Raw genomic sequence first — 14,310 nt, forward strand, 5'->3', positions numbered from 1 at the left:
AGCAGCTTTCAAAACGCCAGTGAAATTGGTAAAAAAAATGTGGCCATGGTTAAGGCAATATCCAGACCAAATGAGCTGACCTAATTATTGAAGGTTTTTCAAAAGGTTTTTTGGTACCTGAATTCAGGGCCGTCTTTAATATTGATTGGACACTGGGCAAAAATGTACTTGGGCCCCCTGGATGCCGCCTTCCCACACCTTAGCAGGCAATCACACCCTCCACCACAATACACACACAAAAAATCCACACATCTGGTAGAGTACAGTGAATGACTGTAAATACTTCCAGTTCTGAAGACTCCAGTGGCTCAGGATCAGTGCTCTGGGCAGCTGGGCTCAGGCTGGAAGTGGGCATCGCTCTGCAGGAAGAAGACCAGGGCTCGGCTCCCCTAGTGTTACAGTGCACCCCAGCACCCCACAGTATGCAGTATAGCACCCTATAGTATACAGCAACCCACAGTATGCAGTATAGCACCCTATAGTTTACAGCACCACACAGTATGCAGTATAGCACCCCACACTATATAGTACCCCACAGTATATAGTAGATCAGTATAGCAGCCCACAGTATACAACACCTCACAGTATACAGTAGAGCAGTATAGCACCTCACCGTATACAGCACCCCAAACTATACACGATACAGCACCCCACAGTATACAGTAGAGAAGTATAGCACCTCACCGTATACAGCACCCCAAACTATACACGATACAGCACCCCACACTATACAGTACAGCAGTATAGCACTCCACACTGTACAGCACCCACAGTATACAGCCCCCCACAGTATACAGTACAGCAGTATAGCACTCCACAATTTACAGCACCCACAGTATACAGCCCCCCACACTATATAGCCCCCCACACTATACAGGCCCCCACACAGTATACAGGTCCCCACACAGTTTACAGACCCCCACACAATACAGGCCCCCCACAGTATACAGGCCCACACAGTATAATATTGCTAGGTTACTGGTCACATGGTGATGATGTAATCTAAGGTCCTAGATCACAGCTCTCATAGTACGCTGCCTGGACTCAGTGCCGGCAGGCATGGCATGGCAGCACCCCCTGTGTAGCTGACAGCCTGACACCCAGGGCAGTGGCTAGCAGGGCTCAAGAGGCAGCTGCCCCCCCCAGGAGCAACTGGGCCCGGGGCAGCTGCCCCTTTTGCCCCTTTGTAAAGACGGCCCTGCCTGACTTCACAGGTGCAGGAAGTTAATGGTTGATAATTTAAAGTTGGTGGTTAGGCATATTGAAGTTGTGCGAAAAAAGATTGAAAAGGAGTTGGAATTGGGGAGGATTGCTAGTCCTTTTGATTCTCCCCTTCAACAAATTCCGTCTGTCGCCACTGGTTCATAGTTCCAAAGAAAAAACCTGGTGAATTTCGTTTAATTCATCATCTGTCTTTCCCAGTTGATCATTCACTTAATGACGAAGTGGTTAAGTCTAGTACTACGGTCTGTTATGCCTCATTTTATCATGCTTTGGGTTTGTTGCGAAGTTTTGGCAATGGGGCCTCGACGGCTAAGGCCGACATTAAATCAGCATTTCAGATTTTGCCAGTTAGTCCCTCAAGTTTTAATTCACTGGGTTTTAGTAACATAGTAACATAGTAACTGTTAAAGGAAATATAAATTAATATTTTGAGTTAATAATTAATATTAATAAATAGAACGTAACTCATCTATTGTTGACTCTGCCTTTTCCTGAACTACGTGCGTTGAATAGCGGTGGCGACAAGACTATAAACAGGTTTTGAACACTCTACAGTCAATTACTTATGCTATATCTATATATATTTATATATATGGTCATATAAATATATATACATATAGACGCACAAGGTACAACACTAACAGCACTCTAATAACTACAAACCTAACTACACTAAAACAACACAATCTACAATTCCACCCCTAAAAAACTTTATGCTAAAGCAGCGGGTAGTCAGGGACAAGTGCATAGCAGTTTTATGAATTCCATTAGATTACCACATGCCTCTCCTGCGGCAGTGAGTGATCTAGGCAAAGCAATTGTGAACGAGGAGGTGGAACTATCAATTAAGACCTTAAAATTAGGCAAAGCACCTGGCCCGGATGGTCTGTCAGCCCTTTACTATAAAAAAATTTGCCCCCTGTTAACCCCCCATATCACCAAATTCTGTAGCCATATAATGCAAGGTAATACCCCTCACCCTGACTTCTTGGAGGCTAACATAACTGTCATTCCCAAACCCAAAAAACATCATCTGTCCCCGTCCAACTATAGACCAATTTCGTTACTGAACTTGGACACAAAAATACTCACATCTATCCTTGCTCGTCGACTAAATATCCTACTTCCTAATCTCATTGGCAAAGATCAAGTAGGGTTTATTCCAGGCAGGGAAGTCTCTGACAACATATGTAAAATCCTCAATCTGATCCAGTTAGCAAACAATAGGAACACACCGTTAGCTGTCCTAGCCCTCGACATAGAAAAAGCTTTTGATTCTGTCACATGGGATTATTTACACCTGGTTCTCCAGTCTATGGGTATTAAGGGTCCATTTGTACAAGCTATCGGAGCTCTTTACTCCTCTCCAGTTGCATACCTCAAGCTCCCGTCCATGAATCCTACCCCATCCAAATACTTAGGGGTACTAGTCAGGGGTGCCCTCTATCTCCGGCGCTTTTTGCCCTGGCGATGGAACCTCTGGCCATTGCTATCAGACACAACTAAAATATCTCAGGGGTCAAAGTAGGTGACAAAGTAGGTGATAAGCTGAGCTTGTTCGCGGATGACCTCCTCCTTTCCCTTACTAATCCTCTTATCTCCCTGCCGAACCTCCTTAAACTGCTGGAATCCTCCACGGAGATTTCTGGGCTCCGTGTTAACCATCAAAAATCGGAGCTTATGTTATGCAACACCTCCCCCACTTTGAAGTCACTCCAATTACATAATTTCCAGTTCCACTATTTGCCCAATCATATACCATATTTAGGTACGGTAGTCCCCACTCAACCTCACATGATGTATAAGATGAACTATGCTCCTTTATATCGAGCTAGAGAGGAACTTAAAATCTGGAGCACATTACCCATATCATGGATAGGTAGGATACATGTTATAAGGATGGTAGTCTTGCCCAGGCTCTTATACCTATTTCGGACTATACCATTACCAGTCCCGGGTGGGGACCTCCGCGACCTACAAAGGGATGTACTGAAGTTTATCTGGGTCAATAAACGTGCCCGTATAGCTCGGGCCACCATGTGTTGACATAAAAACCAAGGGGGTCTCTCAGTTCCCGACTTCATAAAATATTATAAAGCTGCTAAATTGGCCCAGCTTTTCTTGACACATACTAAGCCGGAGACTCACACCTTATGGGTCTCGATAGAACAATCCCTCCTTTCACCTTGGTCGTGGAGAGCCCTACTCTGGACCTATCCCTACCGATAAAGATACGTTCTAACTCACCGTTGTCTTACCAAGCCCTGCTACATGTGGAGATCGGTTAGGTTTAAGCTGGCCCTGCAATTGAAACTCTCTCCTCTTCTCCACCTAACAGGTAATCCTGCCTTCCCCCCAGGACTGAAAGCCTCCAATTTTAGCTGGTGGATTGATAACAAGTGTGTAACATAGGTTCTTGGTTAGGGGAAGATTGATTACCCTGAATGATTTTAAAGATAAATTTGAACTCCCTAGGGGTGAATCATTTACGGCTAATCAAGTGTTCAAGTGTTCTTATTCCTCCACTCTTTGAAGATCGATAACTTGAACCTAGACTTCACTCCCTTTGAGCGTTTTGTCACCTTTTCTTTGTGTAGGCAAGTATTGTTGTCTAGACTGTATGGAATGCTGGATCCCTCGCCAGGTGGAGTTCGACTATCCGTATATGGTGGAGTGGGAGAAGGATGCACAGGTGAAATATCCTCTTTCAGATTGGTTCCTCCGTTCCCAAACTTTAACCAAAAATTCTTGGCAGACCACACTGGCAGAGTGTGACGCTTTGCGATCCACAGTGATACTAGGAAATCGCAAATGTGGCATATCAACATAGAAACATAGAATGTGTCAGCAGACAAGAAGCATTTGGCCCATCTAGTCTGCCCAATATACTGAATACTATGGATAGCCCCTATCCTATCTTATTTCGCAATCACAAAGACAAAAGAGCCTTCACTAAGAATCTTCTCTTTTCACTAATGGAGTAACTCACAGATCAGAGGTACAATTAGCACCTCCTTGCCAAAGAATCTTCCTGCCCCCATGCCAGGTTAAGTACCCATCAATCTGGTATTTTCTTGACAGAACCTCATAAAAACCTCCCTTCTGTAGTCGAAGTGGCTCTGGCATCGCAGGAGGTCTCACACCTTTAGCCTGGGCAGCGAGCTTCAGAAGAAAAGGACAGATCCTTATCACACAGCTGGTTGGTACAGGAAGAAAGATGACCTGAAAGTACCCTTCAATCCATAGGCTTCATATTTTTCCCATATTTTCCTAATATTTCACGGGTTATGGAAATGTGAAAGGAACCATCTTTTCAGAGATGGTTTTGGTTCTTCTAACCCACCTTCTAGGAAACCTGCGGACAAATCAGAGATTCCTGCTCTGAGCTATAAAGGTTCTCAGGCACCCTGTATTATCTTTTAGTCGCATTTGTTATCAGATGATGCGTAAAATTGTACTGATTATCAATATCAACTATATTTCTTGATTGGACTTACGGGATATGGAGAAATGGGCAAAGCAAAGATTTTCTCCCTATGGGGCAAAGGACTGCCCCTGTCCCAATTACACAAGGCTGGACCTGAACATGTCATAACCACTCCCCGCTTCAGAGTAGGTAAAAACAGTGACACACTCAGGTCCTGGGTCCTTCTTCTACCATCTGACGTCGACTAACATCACGACTGCCCGCTGGACACGGACACCCCGCCATCTTGGATTATTCTACAAAGACTTTGCCTTTTTACTAGACTTTACCTTGGTAATTCTGAACTTACAGACATTCTATTCCCTTCCACCTCTTACCTATTTCTATCCAAACCAATCTGTTCAACTGGCAGGTAGATTTATCCGTCAGCTTTAATGTATATAGTTTTGTGTATAGTTTTAGAATAAAAACTAACGATTTCATCGTTCCAGTTTTGCCCTTGTTACTTGATGACCTGATCTATGCTAAGAACTCTGTCCTCAGAAGACATACTACCAAATTGTTTTATTTTTATAAATTGTTAATTTCCTTGATAGGTTGCAAATAACCGTTTCGTCCCTTTAGGATTAGCTATCCGGGGTCTCTTCGCCCCGATTCAATGCGAAGAGTAGTGGCAGCAAATGAATTTGATTTCCAGCGTGAAATCAGTAATTTTATTTTTACCGATTGTACATACAATCGTGATTGCATCCTGTCTGGGCCCACCAATCAATCTTAAACGTTTTCTGTGCTCACAGTGGATTCGCCTCCAGAAGTCTCTAGTGGAGACCTGTAGGGCAACTGTGGCTTAGTACGATGGGATTGGCGGGTGGTTGTCACACAGAGACCTCCGTGAAAGTCCTTCATAGAACTCATTTAGTGCCTTTTAGGCTACACCACATTTATCCAGAGGTGTCGCCACTATGCTTTAGGGGATGTGCTGAAAATGGAACAGTTTACCATATCTGGTGGACATGCCCTCATGTCCAGCTATTATGGTCTAAAGTATGCAGATTGCTTTCCACAATTCTAGGCTTTAACTACCAACGTACCCCCACCTTATGTCTCTTAGGGGATAAGCCCCCTTGGCTGACATTAGCCAAGTTCAAACTGTCACAACATATCCTAATGGCTGCCAGAATCCATATTGCATTCTAATAGAAGACTAGTACATTAAGTTACCAAGCAATCAATAGGATTCTGCTCTACGAGAAGCTCTCAGCCTTTCGTATGGATACATTTGAAACGTTTGAAAAGCTTTGGGACCCCTGGGTTTCCTCTTCCTACTCCGCCAACGTGCAACAAAGTCTATCATTGTAATGACCGCTATATTGTATAAGGCTACTCCAGGAATGTGATGTGTTTTCGGCTGTTCATGTCTGTGAATGTTATTGAATTGCTCCCTACCTCCTAGCTGTATTCACTATTGGATCTCCCTTTGACGATTTTTATTGTCACTGTTTTATTTCTTTTTCGTTTTTTACTGTGATTTATGTATGACTAGAATACATATACTATTGCTATATCAAGATGCTTCCACGATGATGGAAAATTTTTCTTTTCAATAAAGCATTTGAAACATAAAAAACAGATTTAGCATGTCACCAACAGCTTGTTGTTGGGGTCTGCACAAACCTTAACAATGCAAGCTATGGCCTACAGGCTAGCAACATCAGTGTTTCTGGAAACATGGGCCTGTATCAACTATTGGGATGAAGAGTTGATAAGAGTTGATAGGGAATTGAATCTAGGGAATATTTAATACACTTCCCTTTACAGTAACATAGTTTATAAGGCCGAAAAAAAAGACATCTGTCCATCTAGTTCGGCCTGCTATCCTGCAAGTTGATCCAGAGGAAGGCAAAAAAAACAAAAAAAAAACTGTGAGGTAGAAGCCAGTTTTCCCCACTTAAGGGGAAAAAAATTCCTTCCCGACTCCAATCAGGCAATAAGAATAACTCCCTGGATCAAAGACGCCTCTCTTGTAGCTATAACCTATAATATTATTACACTCCAGAAATATATCCAGGCCCCACTTGAACTCTTTTAGTGAACTCACCATCACCACCTCCTCAGGCAGAGAGTTCCATAGTCTCACTGCTCTTACCGTAAATAATCCTCTTCTATGTTTGTGTACAAACCTTCTTTCCTCCAGACGCAGAGGATGTCCCCTTGTCACAGTTACAGTCCTGGGGATAAATAGATGACAGGAGAGATCTTTGTACTGACCCCTGTTATATTTATACATAGTTATTAGATATCCCCTCCTGCAAGGTGGGGGGGAGGGTGGGTTGGCGAAGATCCTATGAGTCTGGTCTCTTCTATGTGTATTGTACTGGAGTAGAATATGAAGTCATACTGGAGTATCGGAGTATCTCTAGGAATGCTGGAGGATGGCAGGATCCTCCGGCATTAAATAACTGAAAAAAGAATTTTTATTTTTTTGACTTACTCATAATACTGAGCAGTATAGGGGCGGGGGTCCGGGGCGCGGGGCTCTGGGTTGTCCTGGTATCGGGCGGGACTCGTGGTGCGGCTCTTTCTGTCAGACATGAGTTTTGACTGTGGGTAGCGATATGACATATGTGCGCTATGGGTCCTATTACGTGTTCTTTCAATGGGACAGAATCGGCTTTGGGCTGTGTTTTTTGTCTACATCTTCTTTAATTATCAGCGATTGCCGAACTATACTTGATCCGGTCCTTTGGCACAGGAGACCCCAAGGGAATACATGTGAGTTACGGTTAAGCATGGCATTAATATTTAACTTAATTACATGGGGATGAGGCAGTAAAATTTCTGAGTGGGTTTTTCTACCACTGTTATAGAAGACTGCTGGACCCCCTATTTTTGCCTTACGAAATGTATGCGATTAAAGATCGCTGCAGGCCCGCCCGTATGGTGCACATGAGCACCAGGGAATTGGCCACAAGAGTGTTAATTTGGCCGCTCGCGCTCACTCATGCACGGGGGAGGGCCTCAGATCTCTGCCCCTTATAGGTAATACTACGTTAAATGAGATGCTTTGCCCATCCGCTTTATTAAGTTTTGGATGCCGGGCGAATCCTGCTACTCTTTCCAGCAAGAGATCTCCACTTGATTTTTACATAATTTTGGACATTTTTATGAAACCATTGTCATTCATGTTCATAAATTAGAATTGACGGGGAAAAAAAAAAAGAAGAAGAAAAAAGATATCCCCTCAGTCATCTTTTTTCTAAAGTGAATAAACCTAATTTTGATAATTTTTCAGGGTACTGTAGTCCCCCATTCCAGTTATTACTATAGTTGCCCTCCTCTGAACCCTCTCCAGCTCTGCTTTGTCTGCCTTGTTCACAGGAGCCTAGAACTGTACACAGTACTCCATGTGTGGTCTGATTAGTGATTTGTAAAGTGGTAGGACTATGTTCTCACCACGGGCATCTATGCCCCTTTTGATGCAACCCATTATCTTATTGGCCTCTACACTGGTCTCTACAGCTTAGTTTGCTGTTCACTAAAATTCCTAGATCCTTTTCCATATCAGTGTTACCCAGTGCTTTACCATTTAGTATGTACGGGTGACTTGCATTATTCCTTCCCATGTGCATAACCTTACATTTGTCAGTGTTAAACCTCATCTGCCACTTATTGTATCTGCCCAAGCCTCCAATCTGTCCAGATCCTCCTGTAGCAGTATACTGTCCTCTTCCGTGTTAATTACTTTACACAGTTTAGTGTCATCTGCAAGAATTGAAATTTTACTGTGCAAGCCTTCCACACGATCATTAATAAATATATTGAAGAGGATAGTGCCCGATACTGACCCCTGAGGTACTCCACTAGTGGCAGTGACCCAATCTGACTGTGTACCATTAATAACCACCCTCTGTTTTCTATCATTGAGCCAGTTACTTATCCACATACAGACATCTTCCCCCATTCCAAGCATTCTCATTTTATATACTAACCTTTCATGTGGTACAGTGTCAAATGCTTTGGAGAAGTCCAGATATACGACATCCATTGATTTGCCAATGTCAAGTCTAGAACTTACCTCCTCATAGAAACTGATTAAATTAGTTTGACATGACAGATCCGTCATGAAACTATGCTAATATGGTGTTATTTGCTTATTTTCATTGAGGTGTTCAAAGATAGCATCTCTTAGAAAACCTTCAAACAGTTTACCCATGACAGATGTTAAACTTACCGGCCTATAGTTTCCAGGCTCTGTTTGTGGACCTTTTTTGAATATTGGCACCACATTTTCTATGCGCCATAGGCCCTCAGGTTTTAATTCACTGGGTTTTAAGTTTGAGGATAAGTTCTACTTTGATAAGAATTATGTAAAAGACTGCGCAGCTCCTGAACCATTAATTAAAGTGTCAGTATTCAAAGACACGCAGACAGTATATTTCCAATACGGTCGATCACTGGGTTAAAATCCGGACTTCCACTTCAGTCGATCTCTTTGTCTTCTAGATATTAAGTAAGACAACTCAACATGTGAAATACCGTAAATGTTCTAGTAATCACGCTTTTTTTTATTATACTTACAGAATTTAAAACAGATAAAGTCATATAAAATCATATAAAACACATCTAGTTCCTCCACCTGCCTGACCCGTGTTTCGCTCTCGCTTCATCAGGGCGATTTTTTGTTTGTAGGTTTTTCTGGTTCTCCATTGTGTTCACAGTTGTTAAATTCTTTTTTAGAAATGTGTAATCAGTTTGGTATTCCTACTACAGATGAGAAAACAGTTGTTCCTTGTACTTGTTTGGAGTTTTTAAGTATTGTGATAGTGTCAGAATGGAGTTTTGTTTGTCCAAGGTTAAATTAGATTCAGTTAGGTCATCATTGGTGTCTCTATTAGCTAAATAGAAATGTACTTTGAGGGAGCTGCAATCTCTTCTAGGCTCATTGAACTTTGCCAGTAGAATTATTCCAATGGGCCATGTTTTTTTTCTTCTAGGGGATTACATTTCTCTACGGTGCATGTTAGGTTAGTCAGACCATTTGGTTAAAATTCCTAAGTAAATTTAATGGTCATAGTTGTTGGCAGGAATTGTTTCAGGATTTTGATTCTTTAAACTTGTTTACGGACGCGGCAGGTAACTGTGGTTTTAGAGCTTTCTGGAACAATAAGTGGTCAGCAGAGAGATGGCTGTCTTCTTGGATTGAAAGGAAATTTACTTCAAATATTGTTTTGTTAGAATTATTCCCATCTTAGTGGCTATTGTAATTTGGGGTTCCTTTATTAGAAATAAAATAATTTGTTTGTTTACTGATAACAAGGGCATTGTTTTTGCTATTATCACTTTATCGTCTAAATGCGAATTGACAATTTTGAGACACCTGGTAAGAATAATGACTTAGCCAACTCTTTGTCTCGTTTTCAGTGGGTGAGATTTCGGGAATTGGTTCCAACGGCGGAGCAAGGGGTCCACTGCATTTGTGGGACCTTCTTCTGAATTGATAGCTAGTGGTATTTGTAATTCTGAAGCTCCATGAACATAGGCTTCATACGTAGCCGCATGGAAAGAATGGTTGTCCTTTTTGTCATATAGTTCAAACAAAACCATCAGGTGGTATTGAGAGTTTAGGATTGCTTTTTGCAATTAGCATATGTATCAAATCTTTTTTTTTTTTTACACAATAAAAGCACACAGAGCTATGGGGACTGGGTATTGCGGATGTGCTAGCAGCCATCTAGCAACCCATGTCCTCAGCTCTATACACAAAATCCCGGTGACAGGTTCACTTTAAGTGCCTTGAATCTTAGTCACCTTTAGATATCCTCCCATTTTTTTCACATAGGCGCTGCTACAGAAGCAAGGGTGGGATTTATTAGGAGGATAGGTCGTTGATCTTCCAGCAGATTTAAATTATATGTAAGGCTTGAATTATTGTTAGAGTAATTTTCTTATCAGAACAGTAGAAAAAATCCAGTAGCAGGCTCAGGATAAAATCCAACTCTCTTTATTTCTTCAATATAAAATCCATAGACTGACCAGAGAGGCAAGGTCTACGCGTTTCGAATGTATGTCTTAATCATGACCACATTGTGTTATCACATACTCTGGTTTAAAATTCCTCTCTTGCCATGAGGCACGCTCACAGCCAGGTGCCGAATACTAATCAGTAGTGATGTCCCGAACTATTCGCCGGCGAATAGTTCCCGGCGAACATAGCTTGTTCGCGTTCGCAGCTGCGGGCAAACATATGCGATGTTCGGTCCGCCCCCTATACATCATCATTGAGTAAACTTTGACCCTCTACCTCACAATCAGCAGACACATTCCAGCCAATCAGCAGCAGACCCTCCCTCCCAGACCCTCCCACCTCCAGGACAGCATCTATTTTAGATTCATTCGGAATCTGCATTCACAGAGAGAGGAGGGAGAGTGTAGCTGCTGCTGATTCAATAGGGAAAGCGTTAGCTAGGGCATTGTTCTGTGTCCACAGACTCATCTGCTGTAAGGACAGCATCCCGACAGCACCCCAAAAAGCCCTTTTCAGGGCTGGTACATCAGACTTCTTTTTTTTTTTTTTTTCATAACTATATATTGCAGTTGCCTGGCTGCCCGTGTGTGAGAGGCTGCAGGCTCAGTCATAGACAGCACTGTGTGCACAGTGCACACCATTCATACAGGGTGTGACAGAAAATACCTTGTAGATAAAAAAAATTCTATTTAATATTTTTCTGTGATTTAATCACATTTGCAAGCCCGTGTGTGTCAGGCGCCCACACATACTGTATTGTGGCCACTGGCTAGTGGCTGGTTAGGCCTGCACTCATACCGTTACAGGGTGTTATTCACCCAAATACCTTTCAGATTTTTTATTTTATTTTTTATATTTTTACATTTAACTGTGATCTAATCACATTTGCAAGCCCGTGTGTGTCAGGCGCCCACACATACTCTATTGTGTCCACTGGCTAGTGTCTGGTTAGGCCTGCACTCATACCGTTACAGGGTGTTATTCACCCAAATACCTTTCAGATTTTTATTTTTATTTTTATATTTTTAAATTTAACTGTGATCTAATCACATTTGCAAGCCCGTGTGTGTCAGGCGCCCACACATACTGTATTGTGGCCACTGGCTAGGTGCTGGCTAGGCCTTCACTCATACCGTTACAGGGTGTCATTCACCCAAATACCTTTCAGAAAAAAAATATATATATTTTAAATTTAACTGTGATCTAATCACATTTGCAAGCCCTTGTGTGTCAGGCGCCCACACATACTGTATTGTGTCCACTGGCTAGTGTCTGGTTAGGCCTGCACTCATACCGTTACAGGGTGTTATTCACCCAAATACCTTTCAGATTATTTTATTTTTTATTTTTTTAAATTTAACTGTGATCTAATCACATTTGCAAGCCCGTGTGTGTCAGGCGCCCACACATACTCTATTGTGTCCACTGGCTAGTGGCTGGTTAGGCCTGCACTCATACCGTTTCAGGGTGTCATTCGCCCAAATACCTTTCAGAAAAAAAAAAAATTAAATATTTTTCTGTGATCTAATCACATTTGCAAGCCCGTGTGTGTCAGGCGCCCACACATACTGTATTGTGGCCACTGGCTAGTGGCTGGCTAGGCCTGCACTCATACCGTTACAGGGTGTCATTCAGTCAAATACCTTGCAGAAAAAAAAAATTATATTTAAAATTTAACTGTGATCTAATCACATTTGCAAGCCCGTGTGTGTCAGGCGCCCACACATACTGTATTGTGGCCACTGGCTAGTGGCTAGGCCTGCACTCATACCGTTACAGGATGTCATTCACCCAAATACCTTTCAGAAAAAAAAAATTATATTTAAAATGTAACTGTAATCTAATCACATTTGCAAGCCCGTGTGTGTCAGCACCACAGACTGTACTGAGCCCACTGCCCACCACTTATATAGAGTGGTACAGTACCTTGCACGCATAGTAACACTTATCTAATAAAAAATGACAGGCAGAGGCAGTCCACGCCGCAGGGGCCGTCGTGTTTGTGGTGCTGTGATTTCCACTGGCCCTGGAATAATGCCCAGTGTTCAGAGGCCACGTACCCTGAACCCCAAAAATTCAGTGCACACCATTCATACAGGGTGTGACAGAAAATACCTTGTAGATAAAAAAAATTCTATTTAATATTTTTCTGTGATCTAATCACATTTGCAAGCCCGTGTGTGTCAGGCGCCCACACATACTGTATTGTGGCCACTGGCTAGTGGCTGGTTAGGCCTGCACTCATACCGTTACAGGGTGTTATTCACCCAAATCACATTTGCAAGCCCGTGTGTGTCAGGCGCCCACACATACTGTATTGTGGCCACTGGCTAGTGGCTAGGCCTGCACTCATTACAGGGTGTTATTCACCCAAATCACATTTGCAAGCCCGTGTGTGTCAGGCGCCCACACATACTGTATTGTGGCCACTGGCTAGTGGCTAGGCCTGCACTCATACCGTTACAGGATGTCATTCACCCAAATACCTTTCAGAAAAAAAAAAAATTATATTTAAAATGTAACTGTAATCTAATCACATTTGCAAGCCCGTGTGTGTCAGGCCCACAGACTGTACTGAGCCCACTGCCCACCACTTATATAGAGTGGTACAGTACCTTGCACGCATAGTAACACTTATCTAATAAAAAATGACAGGCAGACTTATCTAATAAAAAATTCAGTGCACACCATTCATACAGGGTGTGACAGAAAATACCTTGTAGATAAAAAAAATTATATTTAATATTTTTCTGTGATCTAATCACATTTGCAAGCTCGTGTGTGTCAGGCGCCCACACATACTGTATTGTGGCCACTGGCTAGTGGCTGGTTAGGCCTGCACTCATACCGTTACAGGGTGTTATTCACCCAAATCACAGAGGCAGTCCACGCCGCAGGGGCCGTCGTGTTTGTGGTGCTGTGATTTCCACTGGCCCTGGAATAATGCCCAGTGTTCAGAGGCCACGTACCCTGAACCCCAAAAATTCTGAGAAAATAGTTGACTGGCTTACACTGGACACCCAATCTTTAACAGCTTCTGCTAAGAACCTTGACGCACCATCCTCCTCCAGCTCAGCTTTGGTCACCACTCTCCCGCCCGTCACCACCACCACTATCACCACAGCCACCACAGCCGCTTCACTTGATCCCTCAGAGGAGTTATTTACACATCAGTTGGATGAAATTAGTGATGCGCAACCATTATTGCCAGGGGATGTAGATAACAGGGATATGTCTCAGTCAGGCAGCATTACACACATGGACGTACAGTGTAATGATGATGATGTTGTACCCGCTGCTGCTTCCTTTGCTGAGGTGTCAGATACAAGTGAAGCGGTTGATGATGACGATGTGTCCGTGGATGCCACGTGGGTGCCTGCTCGAAGAGAAGAAGAAGAGGGGGAAAGTTCAGAAGGGGAGACAGAGAGAAGGAGAAGGTGAGTTGGAAGCAGGGGGAGGTCGTCGCAAGGAGCTAGTGGCACAGTCAGACAGCATGTATCGGCACCCGGGGTCATCCAGACAGCACGCCAATCAACGCATGCTGTTGCCACCACCAGAATGCCGTCATTGCAAAGCTCAGCAGTGTGGGATTTTTTTTGTGTGTCTACCTCTGGCAACAGCGATGCCATTTGCA

Source organism: Bufo gargarizans, chromosome 7 (assembly GCF_014858855.1).
Source record: "Bufo gargarizans isolate SCDJY-AF-19 chromosome 7, ASM1485885v1, whole genome shotgun sequence".
NCBI lineage: Eukaryota > Metazoa > Chordata > Amphibia > Anura > Bufonidae > Bufo > Bufo gargarizans.